The 24,569-nt window shown below is 42.9% G+C and overlaps 1 protein-coding gene across 2 annotated transcripts in view; it reads right to left on the bottom strand.

Moving 5' to 3' along the window:
* IGLON5 (IgLON family member 5) overlaps nt 1-24,569 on the bottom strand; it is a 1,589,367-nt gene that overhangs the window by 1,250,351 nt on the left and 314,447 nt on the right. The gene's annotated exons all lie outside the window — the stretch shown is intronic.

The raw sequence follows: 24,569 nt of genomic DNA, 5'->3' as shown, positions 1-24,569 counted from the left end.
CAGTATTTGACAATGTTAAAACAGTGCAAAATAAATCATCACAAAACAAGTGCATACCCACATCACTAGATAATCAATCCCTGGAGATACATCACCAGGATATCAGAAAAGCAGTGGATGACTGCATGTCTACGCATTCATCAAAAAAGTATTTAAACCTATGCCCTAACAAAATGGTAGCTGAAATGAATTCACCTGATATTTTAAAATTACTAATCCAATTGTCCAAACCTCAATCAGGACTGGACTCTTCTACAGACTCTCCTGCTCCCCCAAATGCAAATACTTCAACAGCTCCATCTAAAGCTAGTATAATCACGTTACCTGTTGAAATTTCGTTAAACTCATTTGCACCCGAGTTGTTGAGACTTTTGGGAATAGCTTAAAAAATGAATGAAACACCGACAGAATTAAATGCAATTACAAACTGCGGTGAACACAGATAAGCCCAATGCTCCCAAAGTACCATTTAACTCTCCGCAAAAACGACCAGTTGTTCATTCTTTAATATTGACTTGTAGACCACTTCCATACATTCAATATGATATAAACAGAAATTCAATAATGGACATTTTTTTCTTACACATCTGAATTAGAAGATATTCATTCTACTGACATAAAGCTTGTTGAATTTATTCATGAAAAGAAACTAAATCCAGTAAGATTATGAATGAATTCTCGTGTTATACAGAACAGGATCTGGGCTGCAAAAAATCATTTGTATGCTATAGAGTTTATGTTAATCACAGAACCTTCCTATTCTTCAGAAACCCTTGGGGTACAAATGATATCTGAGCAAGATCAAGCAATAAAGGTTGGCCCTAAAAGTTCAACTTTAAACCAAGGCTGAGTCAACTCTAAATGTGTATGCAGATGCAATGTCAAACAAAACTAGTAAAAAACAATAACCATTTTTTTTAAACAACCCTTCTGAGCTAGAACACCAGAGGGCACAAACACCTTATGAACAACCCAAAAATTGATCTCGGCAACTACGACGTGCTTCTGCTGCAAGAAACCTGGATGACAGCCTGCCCAGTTTGGGATGATCATGATATATATCTGAACCATGCTATTAAAGCAGTTCGGAGAAGACCCTCTTCTGGTCTAATCATAGCTATTAAAAAGTCAACGGGGCTGAAATGTGAGCTATGGCCTTCTCTGAACTCTTATGTGCAAATGGTCAAACTAGTGACTTCACTATCTGGCTATGCTCTGATCAATATATATTGGAATGGCATAGGCATTTCTGATGCTGTATTCTTCACAGATCTGAACACACTAATGGAGAAGATTGTAGTTGATAGCCGTATTCCAAATGTAATTCTTGCGGGTGATTTGAATCTCAAATGTCTAACTAGACACTCTCACTATAGGGGGAGGCTGGGATTGTGGCAGAACTTTGTGAAAGCTGGCAGCTTTCAGATGCTAAATGGTACATTCAAAGATGATATTCCTCCACAGCCCACTTGGCGGCGAGGAACACTATATTCAACAATAGACTATATCTATGTAAACAACTCCATTGCCTCTTCAGTTACCCAATTTTGTGTAAAGAGGTCTGATGTCAGTGACCATGATATGCTCACCATGAAATGGGCAGCTATGAGCCCGCACTTAGTCGAAATATTCGGGCATGTAGCAGGGCCTGTAACTCTCAATCCCAGACAAAATAGATTATGATGGTCGGATAATACTCTACAGCTATTCAGCACCCATTTGGAGAATCAAATCCAGCAACAGTCTCAAGGTATGATCACTGAGGATTTAATTTACAGTGATGTAATGCAACTGTTTCAATCCAATAGCTGTAACCATCCAAACAAAAGGGGAAAACTACATGTTTATGATCACCATATAAGACAAAGAAAGGCTTTATTTAGATCAGAGAAGTGAGGAGCTCGGAACTTGCCAATTGCCGAAAAAAAAGCTAGCAATAAAAAATATTAAAACCAAATATAAAAATTGTCTGAGAAGCAATAAATCCTTAATGTATCAGAATGATGTAGCTGTAATGTTAAGTGCAGTATAAAACAAAAACACTGCCAAAATATGGCAAATACTAAATGTAGCCACAAATGGTAGCCAAATAGAAGTATAATCCAATGCGGTTACAGAAAAAAATTGGATTAAGTACTTTACACAGCTCTACGCTTTACCCAAGAATCCTTTATCAATCTACAATCTAACAATCCAAGGGACTTTTTGGCTTAATTTTGATAAATATGATATCCATTACTACATAGGGAAAATAAGTAGTTCAAGAGCACCTGGTCCTGATGGACTCTCAAATCAGACTTTTAAAGACCATCCAGAGCAATGGGCTGATATTTTGTACAACATTTTTAGACACAATTATTACAGTCAAAGAATACCTGAATCGTGGAAGCATTCTATTGTAATAACTGTGTATATAAAAGGGGATCGTGAAACACCATCAAGTTATAGGCCACTTGCCCTTTTAGATGCTCCTGGGAAGATCTATACTCGCATCATACGCAAATAACTGAATAGATGGTTGTCAGAAAATCAATTCTGAGACCCGTTTCAATCTGGCTTTGTATTGGGTTTAGGTACTGCGGTTTTAATGTGCTTAAATCTATCTGTGCAGCACAAGAAACACTGCTGTATATGGCCTTCGTTGATTTTCGGGGAGCTTTTCACTCTATCTATCAAGCAAAAGTATACACTAAGCTCAATGGACATAGATGTCCTCCTTCTTTACTCGCCCTGACTGTGCAACTACACACACCATGCAGGTCAGGCTGACCATGGAAGGACAACTATCCTCTATCATTCACACAGAACGTGGCCTTAAACAGAGGTGCATCTTAGCCTCAACCCTTTTTAACTTTTTTATCTTAGACATGGGTGAATCCTTTTTAAACATTACTAATGACTCCCCAAAACTTGGTGATCAGAAAATTGTGTGGCTCTTATATGCGGACGAAATCGTCCTTTTATCGAAAACCCTGCTTGGTTTACAAAATGTGCTAAATGGTTTGGACATCTATGCGCAGGAAAATAATTTACTTGTAAACACAGGGAAAACCCAGGTTGTGGCTTGTAACAAAATGGGGAAATGCAAACCTTTACAAACTAATTTCAGTCTTGCAAATGTCAAACTGGATACAGTATTGCAGTATAAATATTTGGGTATGAATGTAACCAACACGTGCTCTCATGACTGTTATCTTCAGTCATTAAGTTCAAAAATGCAATCTCTTATATCACAAGCCAGAATCATGGTGTATAAATACGGAAAATGTTCTTGCAGTCACGTGATGCTGTTTTGTAAACAGAAAGTGATCTCGACTTTGAGTTACGGAGAAGAAACTAGAATTCTAAAAGACCGAAAATGGTGGGACTCTCTTGAAGCAAAATACTGGAGACAAATCTTAAAACTGCCCATATCCACCCCTATTCCGATTATACGCCATGAATTAGGCTTGTTATCTTTATACTCTCAAATTCTGGGGAAAATGAGTGCATTTCTGCGAAAATGTTTGTTGGGCATAAATGTGAACAACATTCTGGGTGTGATTGCAAATTATTTACTCATTTCTGACCATGCTTTTCCTCTTCGCTGGCACACCCTCATAACAAATGCTTTAGCTGACACCTCGATCATATTTGATCTGTTAATACAGAATCCAGGGGGAACCAACATAAAACTGTTTCAATTTGACTGGATTTGCCATCAAGCCAATTGTATTATTTACAAAGACTTTAATATACATCTATTTGATAATAAGAAATATCATGTAATGGCTGACTATCTGTCAAAATTTCCCTCACCATATATCAGAAGCCAATACCTGCGTTTTAGATTTAATCTGTGGCACACTAAAGCTGTCCAGGCAAGAAGACAATTAATTGCTCTTGATCAAAACTACTGCAGTTTTTGCAAGAACATACAACAAAAAGAAACATTACAGCACATAATAGTTGACTGTCCTCTCCTATCCTTGTTGTGAGAAAAATATTTTGGAAATCTTAGGGTATCATCGTACCCGATGGATTCCGATCAGATATGGCAGGCCGTTTTTACATCTCCCAAACTCGCTATGAAAATCGTTGTAGTCCAATTCTTAGATAAAGCTCTGCCCAGATCAAAAGAAGATCCTATCAAGTAATTATTCTCAAACAACGCTATCAGTTTAAAGAATACAGGCAATACATAATCTATGCTACGTTGATTGTTGGTAATTAACCTATCTCATTTTCGTGGCCTATTCATTTATGACTGGATGATATGTGTTGTTCTTTGGGAATATTTAAGATATTTAAGATGTTATTTAACTTGAATTTTATTTGAATTTTATTTGAATTTTGATAAATGTATGTATTATGTTGTTCTGATGTAATAACATGATGTAATGAATAATGTTTGAAAGGTTGATCTTATCAGCTAACCAAATAAAAAATAAGAAATAAAAAAATAAAATAATGTGTTGCTCTACCGTAGAGAATAATTCTTGCTACCCACACCATTACCACCCGCAACTGGTCCCATTAAGACTACCCTAGACTCCATTCCCGCTGTGTAATCTGTGAGGTAGCATGCAATGAGAAATCATGCCGGCTTTGGGGAATCTTTCTTATTGGTGCTCTCCAAAAAATATGTGATATTGGGGGCTTCACAGAGGCGGCCCTTTAATGCATTGGCTCCATGCCAGGGTTATCTAACTCCAGGCCTCAAGGGCCGGATCCATGTCGGATATTCAGTATACCCCTCATTAATTTTCATGTGATAAATTTGAATACAATGATTCTAAATGTATGCACATTTTTTCTCATGAATATTAATAAGGGATATGCTGAAAACCCATCAGGATCCCGACCCTCGAGGCCTGGAGTTGGACACCCTTCTCTAGGTGATTCTTGGCCTGGGGAGTGCAAAGGTACAAACGTACTCACTCCAGCTGCGTGTGAGTACGGTATCCATCAGTCCGCCTCTGACGCGCCAGGCGGGAGATGATGGTTTGATCCACATTTTTTGTCAAGCTTAATCTTTTGATTCTCCTCCACTTGTGCTATTAAATCATACATGAAAAATAAACACTGACAAGCTGCTTCTTCTAACTGGGGATAACTGTCACGTGTACCACCACATGTGAGACACATACGAATGGCTCATGCACCTTCTGGTACAACAATCTTCATGCTCAGATTTTGAGTAATGCTGTACACTGCAACATTGTGACAGCCAGTGAGCCCCGCACTGCACTAACACAGCCTCAGTCGGGGTGGCTCCAGAGCACTAAGTCAGAGCCGGATTAAACCCTGCAGAGGCCCCTACGCAGTGGAATTGTCGGGGCCCCCCCTCTCGTGAACTATCTCCTAATACGTTTTAAATTTTCTGCACCTCTTTACTTTGATCCATTGTCGCGGGGCCCCTAAACCGATTGGGGCCCATAGTCTGGTGCCTGCTTGGCCTAATGAATAATCCAGCACTGCGCTCAACGGAAGCAGCACTAGCTAGTAGCTTTGGGTTGACGCGCAAAAAATGTATTTTAAAAATGTTTCGTGGGGTTTTGAATTGCACCACTATCAGTTTCAGAGTGCTGGGTAACTGATGTTATTTATTGCCATCATTATTACCTACAATGTGAAATTCAGTTTATCACATGGGGAGTTTGTGGGAGTGAAGGGGGAAGCTGGCCTGACTGGGGTACCATTCCCATGATGCATTTCATTGTCCTGTTCAAGGCAAGCATGTTTTGAACGAGCTATCCTCCTGACTTCACAATTTCAGGGGTTAGTGGCAGACAGTGCTGTTGTGACTCCTGTGGGTAGAGTAAGAAACAGAGCCATTATTTTCCAGCCAAAATGAACTGTTAGTGGTTCTTCCGTGGGCACCACAGCCTTTCACTATGCAAGCTCTGGCACAACTGCTGAATTGTGCACAATCTGTGGTGGTGCACTACAGAGTTATTTGTGGCACTTTGTGGTTAGTCAAAACCGAGCGAGACGCAACAGTAGCATCACATGATATAGGGGTACCTCCACAGGGATACTGGGGTACCTCCACAGTGTGAAGCTTAGTTCTAAATCAGAATGCCCCTTGTAGGCTGGCTACAATACAACCATATGCCGCAATGCATCAGGGGTCTTTGTGGAAGAATGTTATCTTATCTTGCATTTGTATAGCGCATACTGCCATAGTTCATAGAATGGCTATAATGCATAAGGAGTTTGGGATTCAGCACATACGAGGATGATGCACCCATTTTTGTCACTGCATTCTGCAGCATATGCATATTGTTGTGTGTTTTGGCAAAGAGAACAGGGATAAACTGCCCCGATGCACCAATCATGTGAGGCTGCAGAGTTAAGTACAACATTTGCACAACTACGGTAGTATCACTTAGCTCTTAAGACCACATCACGTGTTTTTGGGGTCTGAGAAGTGTGCCGCTGTCACAGCTGTTTTACGGGGAGTCCACACAAGCCATTAGCCACAATAACATACACACCCTGAACTCTGCCTTCTGTTTCCACCCTATTCTCTCATGGGCCCCAGGTCCCCTTCTAAGGCATGAAGAAGTGATGCCACTCTGGGATGGTGATAGGATCTGTGAGGCAAAAGACATCATGTAGCCCTAAATTGCTTATGTGCATAAAGTGATATCAATCCTTTCTACGACCGGACATCATGGGAAATTACACATTTTAGACAAATATTGCACACTATGAACATTATTAACTTTTAGGCCTCCTTTTTTGACCAATAAGGCACAGTGAGATAGAAACATTTGCCCAAGATCACACGCCTCACTTAAATAGAGAAGCCAGAGTTTGAATCCTGTCTGTAATTTTGGTACTTGACCACAATTCTTCCCTGGCTGAAACACATATACATCAAGGCTTGTGTTTGCTGTGCTAAGAAATACTGTTTCATAGAATTGACTCTGTTGCAGAATGTGTTGATACCAACTCTATATTAAATCCTGTGCCATCAGGCTTCCACCCTAGGCAAGGATCAGAGGCATCATTACTGTCCTTATGAGATGACATCCTGACACAGGCAGACAATTTCCTTGTTGGTCATCTTAGATGTATTGGTCACCTTTGATAAAGAGGATCATGATATTCTTATCCATTGATTAGACAGTCATGCTATGATCTCAAAGTCAACGGCTAAATTGTTTCAATCTTTTTTAATTATAGGAGGCAATAGATCACATTAGGCCATTCATTGTCCTATAAACACACCTGTTATGCGAAGGGCCACAGGACTCCCTACTGTTTCTGGTGCTGGTGAATAGCTAGATGAGGTCTCTTTATGATATACTTGAAATATATAATCTTAGTTTTCACATGCATGCTGATGATACCCAAATATATCTGAACCTAGTAGACCATAATGCTTAAATGTATGTTTTGGTGGATTGCCTGGGTAAAGTGGAATCGTGGATGCTTGGCAGTGCATTACAGCTCAATCCCAATAAAACCAAAGTCATTCTTTTCGACCCAAGTACAATTTCCATTTTCCAGACAACTTGCCTTTAGCTCCCATGTTATTTGACATCCCCAAGGATTACACTGTCAAAGTAAAAAAATCTCAGGTTCTTTTGGCAACGTGACCTTGGCTTGCAATGACAGATAAACCAGGTGGTGAAAGCCAACTTTTAAAATTCTAGATTTAAGAGGAGTGGTTCCATTCAATGAGCCTGAGCATCTACCAAGTGCAGTCGGCACTTTGATATAATCTAACATTCACTACTGCAATGCTCTCTATGCAGGCAGCCCCAAGATCACACAGTTACAAACAATTCAAAATGCTGGGGTTTGTCTGATATTCCATCTATCACACTGCAATGCCACCTCTGCCGAATCGCCAATCTCTTCACTGGTTACCGGAGCACAGGCAAATTGTTTTTAAAATCGTCTGCCTTACATTTAAATGCCTACACAATCTGGCCCATATGATCTACAAAATAAGCCCAACAGATACATTCCACCACAAGCCTTATGCTCAAAAGACAAGGTGGCTGATTTATGGAATGTGTGCATAAAACGGGGATTTGTGCGCCATTTTGCCCGCAAATCCCCATTTGTTAAACAGGGATTTGCTGGCAGAATGGTGCACAAATCCAATTTTTTCAGCACAAAAATTCCATGAATCAGCCCCAATGTGTTTCTGGTTATTCCTACTTCTAATTTCTTGTATAAGGAAGACTGTGGATTTCAGTAGCCGCTCCAAGATTAAGGAACTCCCTATCGCAGAATATTCATAAAATTGAACATTTTCTTAAATTTCAAAAAGCAACAAAGGTTTGGCTGCTCTGTTAGACTGATGAATTTGGTTGTATTGAGTATTGAGCTTTGGAGTAGTATCAGTTTGAAGTGTTTGTTGTGACCATGCCTTGATGCAATTTATTTTGTCTATGGAGCACTATAAATCCCGATCACAAAATCAAAAATCACAAACTCACTTAAAATGTACACAAATCACATACTAAATCACATAGACAATTATAACAATCCTTAACATAGCACATAAACAAAGAGTACAATTGTATTTGTATTATTCCAATCAGCATGGAGAATTTAATATGAGCTTTAAATATATCCCTGATTTTACAATTTTGATTCTAAGACTTAAAGGCAACCCACAAAACAAGCACAGTGATATGATTACCCGTGTTTAATCACTACTTTGAACAGACTTGTAGATTGTTACTATGCAAACTGAAATTCCATAAACCTTTAATTCATGCCAACAAGGATACACCATTGAAATAAATGAGGTGGTTTATAAAGTGGGATATGTTTGGTGGTGACTCAATTTTACGGTCTTGAGAAATTGATACATTTGAGTTGCTACCTGGTGCTGCATTGGGTTTTATATTACCATGGTACCATTTCTGTTCTTATTACACTTGTGTGGGGGGTCAAATTGACTCCTCTACCCCTCTGAGGCAGTTCAGTGTCACAATACTTTGTTTTCCAAAGGGCATTCATAGATTATAGAGATCATTAATAGAAATTGGAGGTTTTCAGCTAACCTGTAGCCCACAGGTTTGAAGTCCAGTGGATTCACTTGTTTGTTAAACTTTCTGATGTGCTTGATAACTGGGCCACTGATTTTGTTAATAATATGACCTGTAATTAGGGTTTCTGGTTTTCGGTGAATACTGAAAAAATCCAGTAAATGACCTACGAGATTGTTGTTTCCTTCCTCAGGGGGTCTCTGATAAACACTGTATTTTAATTAATGTATGTATCGCCCTCATGCCAGGAGCGGAATTCAAAACCCTGTTGCTGTGTGTTGTTTAATTTCAAAGACAGACACATTGCTGATGAGCCAGGCGCGCTCCCAACTTTAGTATGTTCTTAAATCCTCTAATATATAAATACCTAACAGTGTGAGTAGTTTAAGAAGTTTTTCAACTGAAAGCCCCTTTATATCAGAGGTTTTTGCTTGCATGTTTGCTTGTGCAACCTGGGCAATGGCCATATGCAGGAAGTCACCATTTTATGACTTATTATTTACAAGAGGAAGATGATCTATGAACGCCCATTTTTCAAACCCTGATATCTTGCTCAAACACACAGAGGGCCATCTCCTGCAAAGCAACAACATCCTGGTGCAGAATCAATTTCTTTGGCAAGAAAACAAATGCTGCCTGAAAGTTCCCCAACCCCGTAATAAGAAGCGGGTGACAGAAACAGTTGTGATGTGCGATTTACAGAAACATCTTCGTAAATGGCAATCACTGAGACGCGCTTCTTTCTGTGTGTTTCTTTCAAAACTTTCTCTATTTCTTTTTTTTTACTTAAAACTGCCATTTCTTGCCACTCAAAAAAATACTAAGACTATGTGACTAGAAAGATATTTATAAGTGTTTCATAAGTGCCACTTAGCTGTGATGAGAGGCCTTGTCTCTTTTTTTTTTATGAACAGAAGCAGAACGTCTGTTTTTTAGACTGCTAACGCACTAATCAGGAGTGATGTGCTAAGAAAAATGGTCTCAGTGGGTGTAAATAGGACGGATACATTATTTCAAAAGGGATAGAGGGACGAATGCTAGGAAGCATGATAACATATTTAAACAGACTTTTACATCATGTATTGTAACTATTTTCTATTATATGAAAATGTAGATCCGGCTTGCAGGCATATTACAATTATCTTTTTTTGATCAACTTTTATTTTGCTGCTAATATTAGTAAAGGTGTTGTTTTAAAAATGCACCTCATTATTGTAAACTATATTTTGTTAAATCAAGCAGGAAAGTCACCCTTCATGTTCATTAAATATGACATTATTAATATGTGAGAACGACATTTCCTGGTAACCCTAGTTCATGGGTGCACAACATAAAGCCCGCGGTGCCAGTTGCGGCCTGCCATGCTGTTTTGTCCGGCCCGCGAGGCACAAACACTTTCCTAACGTAGGGCGGCCCGCAAGCAGCATCGGTCGCCCTCCATTAGGAAAGTCTTTGTTGTCTTCCGGGCCGGACAAAACACTGGCCGTCATTGGCTCAGCACACACGCACCATGTCGCTCCTACGAGCCACGTAGTACGTGCGTGCTGCACCAATGGAGGGCCAGCACTACGGCTGGCGTGGCCAGTAAGGCTTGATGCCGGAAGGCATTTCAGCCTTGCTGGCCACGCCAGCCATAGTATCACTCCACTTACCTCGCCAACGTTCCAGCTTACCTGCCTTCCAGTATGTCGGTAAGTGGTCTGTTTGTTTGTGTTTGTGTGTCGGGTCTGTTCTGCTGTATGTTTGTGTTGTGTATGTTGAGATGGGGGGTGGGGGGTGTCGGATGTATATGAATGTTTGTTTTTGAGTGTTTGTGTTCTGCATAATGAGATGGGGGGTGGGGGGCCGTCGGATGTGCATGAATGTTTGTTTTTGAATGTTTATGTATGTTTAGATGGGGGTGGGGGGGTGTCGGATGTGTATGAATGTTTGTTTTTGAGTGTTTGTGTTGTGTATGTTGAGTTGGGGTGGTGGGGGCGAGTCGGATGTGTATGAATGTTTGTTTTTGAGTGTTTGTGTTGTGCATGTTGAGATGGGGGTTGGGGGGTGTGTCGGATGTGTATGAATGTTTGTTTTTGAGTGTTTGTGTTGTGTATTTTGAGTTGGGGGGGTGGGGGCTGTCGGATGTGTATGAATGTTTGTTTTTGAGTGTTTGTGTTGTGTATGTTGAGATGGGGGTATGGGGTGTGTTGGATGTGTATGAATGTTTGTTTTTGAGTGTTTGTGTTGTGTATGTTGAGATGGGGGGGTGGGGGGGTGTCGGATGTGTACGAATGTTTGTTTTTGAGTGTTTGTGTTGTGCATGTTGAGAAGGGGTGGTGGGGGGTGTCGGATGTTTATGAATGTTTGTGTTTGAGTGTTTGTGTTGTGTATGTTGAGATGGGGGTGGAGGGGTTCGGGCCTGTATGGGTGCATGCTTGATAGTGTGTGTGCTGAGTTGGGGGTTGGGGGTTTGGGTCTGTATGGGTGCATGCTTGAGAGTGTGTGTGCTGAGTCGGGGGTGGGGGGTTCGGGTCTGTATGATTGCATGCTTGAGAGTGTGTGTGCTGAGTTGGGGGGTGGGGGGGTTCAGGTCTGTATGGGTGCATGCTTGAGAGTGTGTTTGGGGCATAGTGTTTGGTTGGGGTGAGGGACATGGGGCATAGTGTTTGGTTGGGGGTGAGGGGGCCATGGGGCATAGTGGTTGGTTGGGGGACATGGACATGGGGCATAGTGTTTGGTTTGAGGTGAGGGACATGGGGCGTAGTGTTTAGTTGGGGGTGAGGGGGCCATGGGGCATAGTGGTTGGTTGGGGGTGGGGGACATGGACATGGGGCATAGTGTTTGGTTTGAGGTGAGGGACATGGGGCGTAGTGTTTGGTTGGGTGTGAGGGGGCCATGGGGCATAGTGTTTAGTTGGGGGTGAGGGGGCCATGGGGCATAGTGTTTGGTGGGGGTGGGAGCCATGGGGCATAGTGTTTGGTTGGGGTGAGGGGTCCATCGGGCATAGTGTTTGGTTGGGGTGGGAGCCATGGGGCATAGTGTTTGGTTGGGGGTGGGGGACATGGGGCATAGTGTTTGGTTGGGGGTGAGGGACATGGTGCATAGTGTTTGGTTGGGGGTGAGGGGGCCATGGGGCATAGTGTTTGGTTGAGGGGGCCATGGGGCATAGTGTTTGTTTGGGGGTGGGAGCCATGGGGCATAGTGTTTGGTTGGGGGTGGGGGGACATGGGCATGGAGCATAGTGTTTGGTTGCGGGTGAGGGGGCCATGGGGCATAGTGGTTGGTTGGGGGTGAGGGGGCCATGGGGCATAGTGTTTGGTTGAGGGTGGGAGCCATGGGGCATAGTGTTTGGTTGGGGGTGGGGGACATGGGCATGGGGCATAGTGTTTGGTTGGGGGTGAGGGACTTGGGGCATAGTGTTCTGTTGGGGGTGAGGGGGTCATGGGGCATAGTGTTTGGTTGGGGGTGGGAGCCATGGGGCATAGTGTTGCACTCCAAGAGTGAACCCAATAATAAAGCTAAAACAGGCACAGTTAAGAGATGTACATCCTTTGCTTTTTTGAGGAAGCCTGACTCAACGAAGGCCATACTCCTCTTGGGCAACCCAAACAGCAAACTATAGCAGTCCAAAATAATGGAATATCCAATCATAGGTCAGAAAATATATATAATTTAATTAAACAGACGATATACAATAACTAAATTGAAATAAATTATAACAATGGAAAATGTGTAGTACAAAATGTAAGTTTGAAATGCAATAAAAATCGTTACCCCTCAAAAACATATTCTTTTTCCATGTGTTTAATACAAATTGGGGGTTGAAAAAGCCTCCTGCCACGCCCCGCCTACCGCCCGCCCACATTTACTTTTTGGCCCACTATAGCCCTCATGTAAGGTACTTTCGGCCCTTTGTCAAAATTAGTTGTGCACCCCTGCCCTAGTGCATATTTTTCCTTTGTACGGCTGATTTATTTTTTCCCCTGAGTGTCCTAATCCAAGAGACTCAGATAACATTTCTGCCTCAAAACAGCAATAAATACAGAGAGAAATAAAGTGAGAAGCAGCCACCTTCTCAATTCGGCTCTCGCGTCTATGTGGCTGGTGTGCAGCCTCTTGATCACAAGCGCAGGTCCAGCGTGAAAGGGCGTGGGAGTGGAGTCACTCTGCTAGTCCTAGTTGGCCAATCCTCATTGCAATTGATGGCCATCTGCAACTTTACTTGTAGCTCCAATGAAGGTATTTTGTTTTGGGCAATAGGGTGAGATTGTGATTTCCCCTGCAGCAGACGAAGAGAAGCCACTTTATGAGCTACAGGTTCCTGGACAGTCAAGCAAGAGTGAGCTGAAGACTATGCTTTAGCTCTGAAGTTGTGTATTAAAGCTTCTTGCATAGAAGGGGGATTAGCTCAGATGGTAGGGCACTTGCTTAACATGCGAGATGTAGTGGGATCAATACCTGCATTCTCCAGCAAGAGACTTTTCTTCCATTTGACTATTTTATTCAAAACTCTTCAATCCTTGCAAATTAGTCATGTGCTTGCTTCAGGATTTTTATTATGATCCCAAAAGTCTTCCGTCCGTTTTCTACTATCCCAAAGAGTCACACATTTCTCCACAAGGCCAGCAACTGGCGTCATGCTATGCAACTGACGCATAGCATGCCATTATTGACATATTCATTAAATTCCACTTTGATGACACTCAGCGCTGTAAACCTTTTATTTCATTTCAGTAAGAGGCTTCACATAATTGGTGCAAGGGGCACCGCCTACCTTAGCATGCTCTTTTATTTTGTTTTCATTGGAGCAGGTCAGAACTGGCAGAAGAGTGAGTCGTGTCTGCAGGAGCTTAGATTCCAGAAAGTATATTTTATCTGTGTTTCTTATTAGTTGCCTGTGTCTCTTCACTGACACGAGGGGATGCTGCACTTTGCAGTCTCCTGGCATATACAGTTTCCTACCAGCAGGGCACGTTCTGGACTGCACAGTGGCCAGCAAAATACTAGCAGTACCAGTGCAGGGGGAAGGGGGGCGCTCTGTTTCATAGCTCCAGGTGTGGAGGGGGGTGCAGAGGGTAGCGCTCAGTTTCCTGTCCCTTTGAGCGCTGCTCAAATGTCACACTTGACACACATATTTAAATTGTTGGTTTTAAAAGGGTGGCCCCTTGTATACTTTGCCAGCATAATTATTGAACATTCTCCTCCCTCTGATTATTTTTCCAGGTTAATTCGTTTTTTTAAAGGCAAATGCTAATTTGTCCTGTGCACTTTCTTCTAAGGCAGGGGTCTGCCCCCCATCATCACTGCAATAATATGGTTGCCGAATCAGTCACCCGACACAAAAACAACCATGAAAGTGCTCAACATCCTGCACTGATATTACCCTACTTATGAGCGCAGTGAACAAATAAAATACTATTTCGGTGTTTACACTGGAAAAAGGAGTTATTCGTGATTTTTAAAGGGGCAAACTGGAAAACACTGATAAACACTGATTCTGAAACATTTTGAAAACACTGGAAAAACACCCCAGAAGTAAAACCAAATAAACTCCTAAAACAGGAAACCCTGCCTATTACTTAATCAACAAGAGACAATTCAGTTTGTAGAGCCTGCTCTTTCCAGTCAATGTTCATTATGAGTAAAAACAACAACATTACTACTGCTACTGCTAACAACTGAAGCTCCAGGGCTCAGAATGGGGCTGATGGGAAGTGGACAGGATGTTGAGAAATGGAAGAAGGGCATTGTGATGGGAAGCACCTCCTCCACACCTCTCTCTGGGCCAGGCAAAGTAGTTATGCAGAAGCAGCTTCTGCCGGCTGGCCTCCATTTACAAGAGTTGGAATTGCATCTCCTATAGTCAGCAATGGTTGAGGGTGGTGCCTCTTTTCCTCGGGTGAGGGTCCTTGCAGTGTCTCGCTCTCGCAGTGATCTAAGCAGTGATCTAAGCAGATCACTGCGAGAGCGAGACACTGCAAGGACCCTCACCCGAGGAGAAGAGGCACCACCCTCAACCATTGCTGACTATAGGAGATGCAATTCCAACCGTCCGGGAACACGCTAACCCTGCAATTGCCTTGAGAAAGACCTCATAGGTTGAAACACGTGTCGGCACTAATGGAATAGAAGTATATCGCATACTCTGTAACACATGTAAAGACTAAACAAAGAATATGCTTGTCACAAGTGTGACATCACATGTTTGAAAAAATGTTTGTTGAAGGAAAAATAAATCAACAAGTGTTGGAAACACCTAACGTGTGTGGAAATTGATACTCATTGGATGCTAAGGAACCACTGTCCAGCACCTATTTACAGATATTGGATCTCAATCACCCAGAACAACCTTTACAAACACTGGGACCTTTGGAGCTTTGTCCCGCTGGGATCCACCTGACAGGTGGCAGGCAACGACAAGAGGAAAACAACGCACACACTAGCTCAAGACCCACAGTTCCCAACAAGCTCTGAAATCACTTTAATCACTTTAACCTCCATTTACAAGACCCTGGGCCACTGCAGAGACTGTCCATGCAAAGGGGCAACGAGGAGCTCTCTCACAGGAATGGTGCTTTTATTCCTGCCAAGTGGTCCAGGTTGGGACTTTCAAATCTAACTCTATTGCTGGGACCTGTGGTGTCCACAAGGGGTCTCTGTTGTTACCCCTTTTATTCCACATTTATATGCATCCTTTTATGACTAGTCTCTGCGAGGCCTGTTTGCAGTTTCCTTCATATGCTGACGGCACTCAAGTATATGCTAGGGCCTCTTACCCAGTGAGTAACTTTTCCCGATAAGTGTCATGCCTCAACGCGGTGTGAATGTGGATTCTGCTTAACAACTTCCAATTAAGCCTTTCAAAGACAGAGCACATTTTACTGGGACAAGACATGTGTTGGAAGACTGTTGTCCACCCCTGTGTATTTTAGCCTCCCTGCAACCTTATCCACCAGAGTAATAAACTTTGGGGTTGTTTACTATTCTGATATGACCTTAGCTCTCAAAGTTAACTAAGTTGTGAGGTCCAACTATTCCGGCAGCTTAAACAGACTCGCCCTCTTATTAATAGGGATGGTCTCGCAATAATGTTGTGCACATTGACCAATTCACGACTGGATTATGTTAATTCATTGCATGCTGGGACCTCCGATTACCTCCTGAGCCACTTAAAAACTGGCCAGGATGTGGCAATCAAGACAATTTTCACAACGCCCAAATTCAATTGAATTCTCCTTTTAGGCAAGACCTACATTGTTTGCCTATCCATCAACACATTTTATTTAAGATACTTTGTCTTAGCTTTAAGTGTATTCACGGGTTGGCCCCCAATATTTAGCCTGTAAGATTAGACCATATAAACCAATTAGGTATGTGTGATTTCTGGGTCAATGTCTACAATTTGTTCCATCTACTCGCTGTAAAACAAGAGGAGACAGACGATTCTCATTCCTTGCTCCTTGACTGTGAAACCTTCAGCTGCTTGGAAATTTGGAGGACAGAATCCTTTGGAGCCTTTCTGAAATTGCTGGAAACTCAGCTTTTCCAGTTAAGTAGTTTTCGCCTCTCTTTCCACATTCTATTATCATATGCAGCTCTATGCTGTTAATTCTGCCTGGTGCTTTACGGTAGTGCACTGAATAAATATGCTAAAACCAATCAAATTAACCAATCAATTATCCAATCAGTCACATGTATGCTGCACTTTATAAAATATTATTCTGCACTGTGGCATTCAAATCCATCCGTACTGGTATTTGAAGCAGGACTATGAATATCATAGGAAACGCTGGTGCTCGCTGCTTAGGAAAGAAATTGTGGGACTGTGGGGTTTGGATGACATACGACAGTATGTCACACAAAATACTTAAACAATAGCACAAACACTGGCATAACGGGGGGCCCCACGGTGCCGAGGACCCCATGCTGCCCATGCTGCCCATGCCCAGTGGGGGGACCCAATGGCGGTGAAGGGGCCCCCTCAGCAGGGCTTGCATGGGGCTCCCCACATTTTGTGTTATGCCACTGAGCACAAAATACCTACTTGCACTACTTCTGTACTTGTATTGAATATGTTTAACGCACTCATTGGTGATATGATATAAGTCATTTATAACACGCCTCTACACAAGGGTTTACGTTCATGGTTAGTCTACCATTAACCTGACATGGAAATGACACTGCCCCGCATGTACCGGTATGTCACAGGCACCAGTCGGCCAGGAAAGGCCCCGATTCCCTTCTTGACCACCCCCCTTTGGATGCTACTTCATTTTAGCAATAAGACATTTAAATAATTGATTTCTCATTTTCAGCCGGGCCTCGCGAGCTGGCGCTGAGTAATGGCATATCATTGTTCCGCTGCCGACAGCTCCAGTTGGCTCTGCCGGGCCCTATCTTCAAAGCATTTGTGGGAGAGAGAAATATAATAATAATAAAACCATTATTTGAGAAGTCTTCATAATAGCGCTTACAAATGGGAGACGCGCCGCGGAAAAGCAGCAGAATCAATTTCATTCGCATCAGACTTCATTACCGCAGGGGGGCCGCTGAATTAATATTGCTATCAAGTTGTAATTTACAGCCGCGGGCGCTGTCTGCGCAGGGGCGGAAGAGGGTGGCTGGCGGAAGGAAACACGCCGTGGACGCAGTGACATCACCGACATGGCGCTGTCTGCGTAACCTGCTATGACATCGGTAGTGATAGTTCGCGTGATACAACGTTTTGCCGATTAGAGGTGCGCAGGCCATTAATGGAAGCCAGGCGTGAAGTCAATTGAAAATCCAGCCTACCTAGGCAAAATCTCCACACGCCTCCATTGCTCCTGCCACTTGCAACTCTACTTTCGACCACCAGGGCTTATAAATACCGCCCCTCCATTATTGGTGGGGCGTTACACATTGTGCTTCATTCATGTTTGATTTTTGCTGGGAAACAGGGCCCTGTGATTACTGTCCCTGAAAAAACATGTAGCTCTCTTTTTTAAGCATGTTTTCCTCTTACCTGTTTGAGCCCCTACTCCCGCTTCTTCTCCGGTGACCTCCACGTGACGTGCGTTCAATCATCTGCCTGTTGGTGCAATGAAATCCAGCCAACCAAATCATTCAATAGCATAGCGTGCCACGGTGCGGCCTGTCCCCCTGCGTGACAGAGTGTTCCATTTGCCTGACATATGTAAGCGCTGTCCTTTCCCGGAAGCATTACTGTATCAACAGCAGACTGTGTTGCCCATGCTAATTTATTGTGTATTTACACCTCTGGGATGAAGGCGGCAGGAGATTTGCCGGCAGGGCATTAGATCTGAAAGGGTGGGAAGTGATAGACAAGGCAAACCTGGCTGACCAGCCAGGGAGCAGAATCTACTAACGTTTTTACAATGACCTACAAACAAGCCAGTTATCTACTCTAATGTGTAACGTGTATAATGCGTCCCCATATATATTTAAGGTGAGATCCATTGACTTTTGAGAGAATTGTATTGCCTACTGCCTAAACCGCTGGACGCAATTCGTTTATCTGTGTTTGAAAGCCAAACAAACTAGTGGATATGTGCCTTTGGTTGGTTTGGTGGAAATCCGTTTGGTAGTTTTAAAAAATGTTGTGGCGAGTGCGGTGCCCTGGTACCAAAATCTTTTATATATCTCCCATGGTGCATTGCAGCAGCTGAGACTTTTCTGGAACACATAGTTGTAATTTTTTTCCTCACCAATGTGAGGCAGTCTCACGTTTATTCTGGTGAGAGTAGAAAATGATAACAGACTTAAAATTCTATTCGGAGGGGTGAAGGGGATGTTTGCTACAGGCTAGTTGTGGGAAGGGGGAAACAGCAGCACTTGGGACGTCTCCGAGTTTTGGGTGGACTAGCGAATATTATTTCTCTTTCCATCAGTTTTCGTCTTTTCACGAAAAAAGCCATATTCTCAAGTGATAAAATGGATTTTCTGAAGAGAATTCACTTTGCTTATTGCAGTGCATTGTGGGAAGGAGAACATGTTAATGATAAGAGAACGGAATTTGGCAAAGTTTGCCTGCACAGTGGATGTGAAGAGAAATAAAGAGGTGCATTTCGGCGCATTTAAAATGTATGGGTGCTCGGTCATATATTCTTTCCAAAATATGCTCACCTTTCGTGAGTATCCATGACTTTGTCATTAGTATCTGTGTGCAAGCAGCAAGGGGGACATTTCCAATGGTGATTTCTGGCAAGAGATTCCCTTCCAAAAATCTGAAACGTGTATGTTTTCCGCAGGAAAATCTTGTGAGAAAATGTCACGAGAACCATGGAGAGACTGAGTCTTTTCAAAATGTCTATGAAAATACAACCCTGCTGCGTAGCTTAGCAACACGCTGGTAGGAATGACTATGGTACCTGTGATGATATGAAAAGAAAAAAAACTTTAGTGGCATAGGAAGATGTAGATGAACAAAACCCCAGGCACATCAGTGAAAAACAAGCGTTATGAAAGAGTTAAAGGGAATCATCTCAAAACAACAAGACCCTTTGAAGTCAGAGAAGAAAAAAAAACATGTTGAAGTGACATTAAGGTGATGATTTAACACAACAAAACCCTTGTAATTCGGCATCCGTTGGCGGCTATGCACCTTAACCCAGGGCCTAGCGCGCTCAATAATATCTTTTCATTTGAGAGCATTTCTGACCGCCTTTACTCGTATAATAAACAAACAATGGCTAAGACATTGAAAGTTTCTAGTTCTGCTGACACCCTGGCCGGGTCGCAATAAGCCACCTTTCAGACAAGTCCAGATGCATTAAAACCACCACGGTGGTGATGGCCTCAGTATAAATATTGTATTGGAGAACATAACATAACATGATGTCATTAAGTGCATGATATTGGCTTTCACACTATATAACCCCTAGTTGCCTCTCCATCTTTACTCAATTTGCAAGCAGCTGGTGCGTACGCCCCCCAACCCCCATCTTGTGGTTCTCACAGGTGCATTATGTGTATGCATTTGTTGCTGGTGCTCCGGGACTCTTTTGGAGCTTTTCTCATGAAGTACCTCTAAGATATAGCTTTCCAATATGGAACTCCGCATGGTGATATTTTGATTATTTACTCTTTCACTTTTTCAATAAAAATATTCTATATTACCCCTCGGCATAGTGTCATCGCCTGCTGCCCACAATGCACACAAGCGGTTTTTTTTTCTTCTTCTCTAAATGGTGCCGAGGGGAGACCCTTTTCTTTTTCTTGGTTGGAAAATGTCAGGGAATGAGGCAAGTCTGGCAATAGACCCTACTTTAACAATGCTTATGTTTTTTTTTTCAGTTGAAGATTCATGCTTTTAAGTACTTTCAAAAAAATGCCTGCAGAGATTGTGTGTGATCTGCAGGTTCAGAAGCGACTTCTTCATCCATCTTTCGGATCCCTTTGATAACTGGGTCGCTGAGTCTGTCAGTAATAGAATCTATAATTTAAGTGCCAAGAGACAATTCGGTTGGTAAAGCATACTCTTTACAGTCAATGTTTATTATCAGTACAAACAACAAGCATAACAATACCACTATTACCTCTGCAACTACTGCTAATAAAAACAATAATAATAATAATGACGATGATGATGATGATGATGATGACGATGATAATGATTTGGCAGCACCTTCTATTTCCCCCGCTGCGTTTTCTATGCTACATTTTAATGCGCGGTGCTTCAGCCTGCTGTGATTCCGCGTGTCGGTCTTAATTTTCTCTGCGGAGACAAGACTCCGGGATGCCGCCTTCAGAGGAATTAACGTGTGTGCCAGTGACTGTCATAGGAGTCAGCCTAATCCCCCGGTTCCAGGTCACTAAGCAGTGATGAAAGCCACGCTTCATGTGAGCTGAGAGATCTACCCAGCATGCCATGTTTGTGATTAGGGGGCATAAGTTTGCTGCTAAGTAGGTTTTTGCGCTAAAAAAAAAACAAAAGCACTTGCTTTACAAAGATTCCACGCTCCTAAGTGGTTGAGGGTTATTGATTCGGGTCCTCGTGTCGACGTCAGACTTTCTTTTCTTCTAACCGCGATTGCGAGGGGCGTAGTGTTGATGGAAGGGGATGGGCAAGGTTATTACAAGGACACTGCTGAAACAATAGGGCCAAATCCTATTAATGCAGTTTGATTGATGTGCCCTTGAGGGCTTGCACCCTGCTGGATACTGCCTCCTCTCCTAGTAGATGAACACAACCCTGCAGTGTATTGCTAGCCATCGGTGGCGCAATGCATAGCTAGGGAGACAACACGAGGTGGGCTTCTACTAATGGGCTGACCTTCCCTTAACCCTACTGCAAAGCTGTGTGATCATTTCTATGTAAAGTATCAACCTTTAACTGTGGAGCCTCCAGATGAGAGAAGTAGTTGGTGGTGGTTTAGAATTGGATATACTCTTCAGCATCACCTTTTCACAGGCCATCCATTTCCCTAATATTCTACCCTACTCTTTCATCCCTCTGCATCTTTGCTGTGTCTTTACGTACCTTTGTACTGTGAATGCTTAGTTGCTTAAAGGACACTTAGCCTGATTAATTTTGCACAGTTGCAGGGACACTTTGGAACTACAGTGTCACTGACAGATCGGTGCAAAGAACACAATTTGCACCTCTTGTCCTGTGCAAATTTGTTTTCCAAATTGCCTGCCATTGATGCAAATTTATAGTACATCAGAGAATCCACCAGACCAGCACTGGTGGAACAAACATCGATTGAATATACATACCAACAATCAAAACTCTGTGGTTTCACAACACTTCAACAAATTCCACCATCAGATCGGTGAAATCAGGTTTCAAATTGAGGGAGTGGTTACCACAAGGACACATGACGATAGGAAAAATTGCCTAGATCGAGAGAATCCTTTTGGATTGATAAACTTGACTCATTAATCCCAGAGGGTATGAATGAAGAATTTAACCTATTGTGTTTCCTGTAAAAGATCAACATTGTTTACCCTTATTCTGTTCAATGTAAATGTTTCTACTAGGTATTCACAGATAACATGAATGTTGTTCTTCAATGTTGGGAAAAAAGGGACTTTTTCGTGGTTTGGTACATGCCGGCTGGATGACCTAACATGTTCCACAAGTTGCACCGTAGCTACATCTCTCTCCTCCCTATTGAGCAGTAACAATCGCTCTTTGGTACACGACAAAAGGTAACTTTCAAACAGGGGTCTCCTTGGGCCTCATTACGACCCTGCCGGAATGGGTTAACGGACTCGTTAAACCCATTCCGCCTGATTACGAGCCCCCTTGTGACTGTCTTTTTTTAATATAATGGTTTTGTAGCTTGGTCCGCAAATGGATGCGGACTCGTTAAACCCATTCCGCCTGATTACGAGGTCCCCTCGCAGGACCCGGTAAGGACGCCTGGTAAAACCAGGCATTGTTACTGGGTCCCGCGAGGGGACCAGGGAGCTAACAACGGGCCGGTCATAATCGGCCCGTTGTTAGCTCCCTGCACCCATTCCCATTGAGCCCTATGGGGGCTCGAATGTGAATATGGAAGGTCCGGGCCCAGGTTCCCTTAGGGAGGAATTACCGGGCCTTCCAAAATCGGAATGGCCCAGTAATTCCCCATTCAGGGAACCCGGACCCGGTTTTGGAGGCAGCCAATGCCGCCAATAGCGGCATGGCTACCGCCAAAGCCGTAATGAGGCCCCTTGTCTGGCTTTTGCCAGAAAGCCCATGTTCACTGTTGGAAGGGGATGGAAGAGGCTCATTCGTTTCCACTTGGTTTGCTAAAAGTGTAAAAAGTTCCAGTCTAATCTTTGTGCTCTTTAATTCCAAGATGGGTACCAGAATGAGTCATGGCCATGATTGTCTTAATGGATAAAGTTTAATGGGCGAGTAGGACTGAGGAATCTTCAGGCATATCTTCCAAATTCTGTGAGTGCAGGGCAGCTGACAGACTTTGAGGTCTTCACTGGGCTCTGAAGACTTCACAGGGGCTGTCCACCGATGTGGCCGAGCAGCCAGATTCAAGATTTCCTTTTAATATCACTTATTCACACGCCATCCCCAGGATGCTGCTGTTGGGGATTAAAACAGCTGCAGGCACCTTTTAGTATGTGGCCTGCATGCCCGGCTGAAGATGTATTTGGACCCATTTCACCATGATGGTTAGGGTCAGGGGGCCTGCTTCGAAGGAAATCTGTCTGAGGCACCAGTGGCGTGCATACCTTATAATGGCGACAAACATAAGATTAATAGCAGCTGATTATCACAAAATGGCCTGCCAGCAGGGATCTTAAACACAAATCCAATGAAGAGCTATAAAACGTCTTTTGCAGCAAGGGGCTGATGTGGAGGAACCAGTGTTAGAAAGCAGTGAGGTGATAAAACCTCTGCATATCCAGTGGGAATGGAAAACACAGCTCGTAATGTGAGCGCGGCAAAGCACACATTTTAAGCCCCAGAACGAAAAAAGAGAAAGGAATATATTGCTGTGTTACAAGACCGCTAACTGGCAACATGGGGTCAGTTGCCGAGGATCCCTCCTGGAGGCTTGAGGCCCCTTTCATTTGAATAAGGTAAAAGGCCCTTATGTTGTCCCTGGTGGCCTGTATGCGGATCTTGCAGCCTCAGTCCACCATATAATACAGCAGGCAAGTCTATTTCGTATACGTTCTTGTGGTCATTGGGGTTTTTGATTGGGCCACATGCCCCAAAAATGGTTTGCTTCTTGGCAAGACACTGAACACATGATTGTTTTTAGGGTGGAAAGAAAATTGCATGAGGCCAAGTTTTGATTAAATGAAAAGGAAGGGTGTAGATGAGCAGACATATCTGTGTACCTGCAGAAAGCCCACAGAACCACAATGCCTTCCCCCATCTCTGATTCAGCAGGCTGGACACACCCAACCAGGCTACACTCTCACCCTGATGAATGCTGATCATTTATTCCACGAGTAGTGCATTCTCAGGTGAACACCGACCGCCCTTGATGGGTCTAGTGGCCAGTCTTGGTGCAATGAGCCAAAACAATCTGTTGCAGTATATCCTAGGTGGGCACGCCATTTGCATATATGCTTTTCTTATATGGATCACCAGTTGTCCATGTCCATGTCACACCAGGAGAGAGGATACTCTCTACCTGGGGTGTGTCTATGGCAGTATGGGGTACACATTAAAAAAGCCATTCTTCCAGACATCCTCTCACAAGTAAACACTGTCACGCTGGAACCAACATCCTAAAACCTTGCTGCAATTAGAACAGCAGGCAGCAAAAACACGACCAATAACTTCACCTTATATTGCAACCTTCAAAGTTCGATAACCAAATTTTCTTCAAACTAGCAATAGTGGGAAGTAAGCAGTTTTACTGAATTACTCAGTGGGAGGTCTGTTCAGCTTTTTAGTTTTGGCTATAAGGTGGCATTTAAACACTATCAATAAGCCTTGCATACAAGTAGGAGGGAAATTACCCGTGAGGAGGGACACAGAGCTTGTGGGTTTTGTTTGGTTATTTACCCACCTATTGACTGCGTTAAATGCAAACTTTTTTTTCAATCAACAACTATTATGAAAAAAGGAAAATGAAAACACCAATAATCTAGAAGCATCCTTAGAGAAAGCAGGTTTTACTT

This window comes from Ambystoma mexicanum, chromosome 1p (assembly GCF_040938575.1).
Source record: "Ambystoma mexicanum isolate Mex_15411 chromosome 1p, UKY_AmexF1_1, whole genome shotgun sequence".
Taxonomy (NCBI): Eukaryota; Metazoa; Chordata; class Amphibia; order Caudata; family Ambystomatidae; genus Ambystoma; species Ambystoma mexicanum.
The sequence above is the reverse complement of the archived record's forward strand: the minus strand, read 5'-3'. Positions and strand labels throughout refer to the sequence as shown.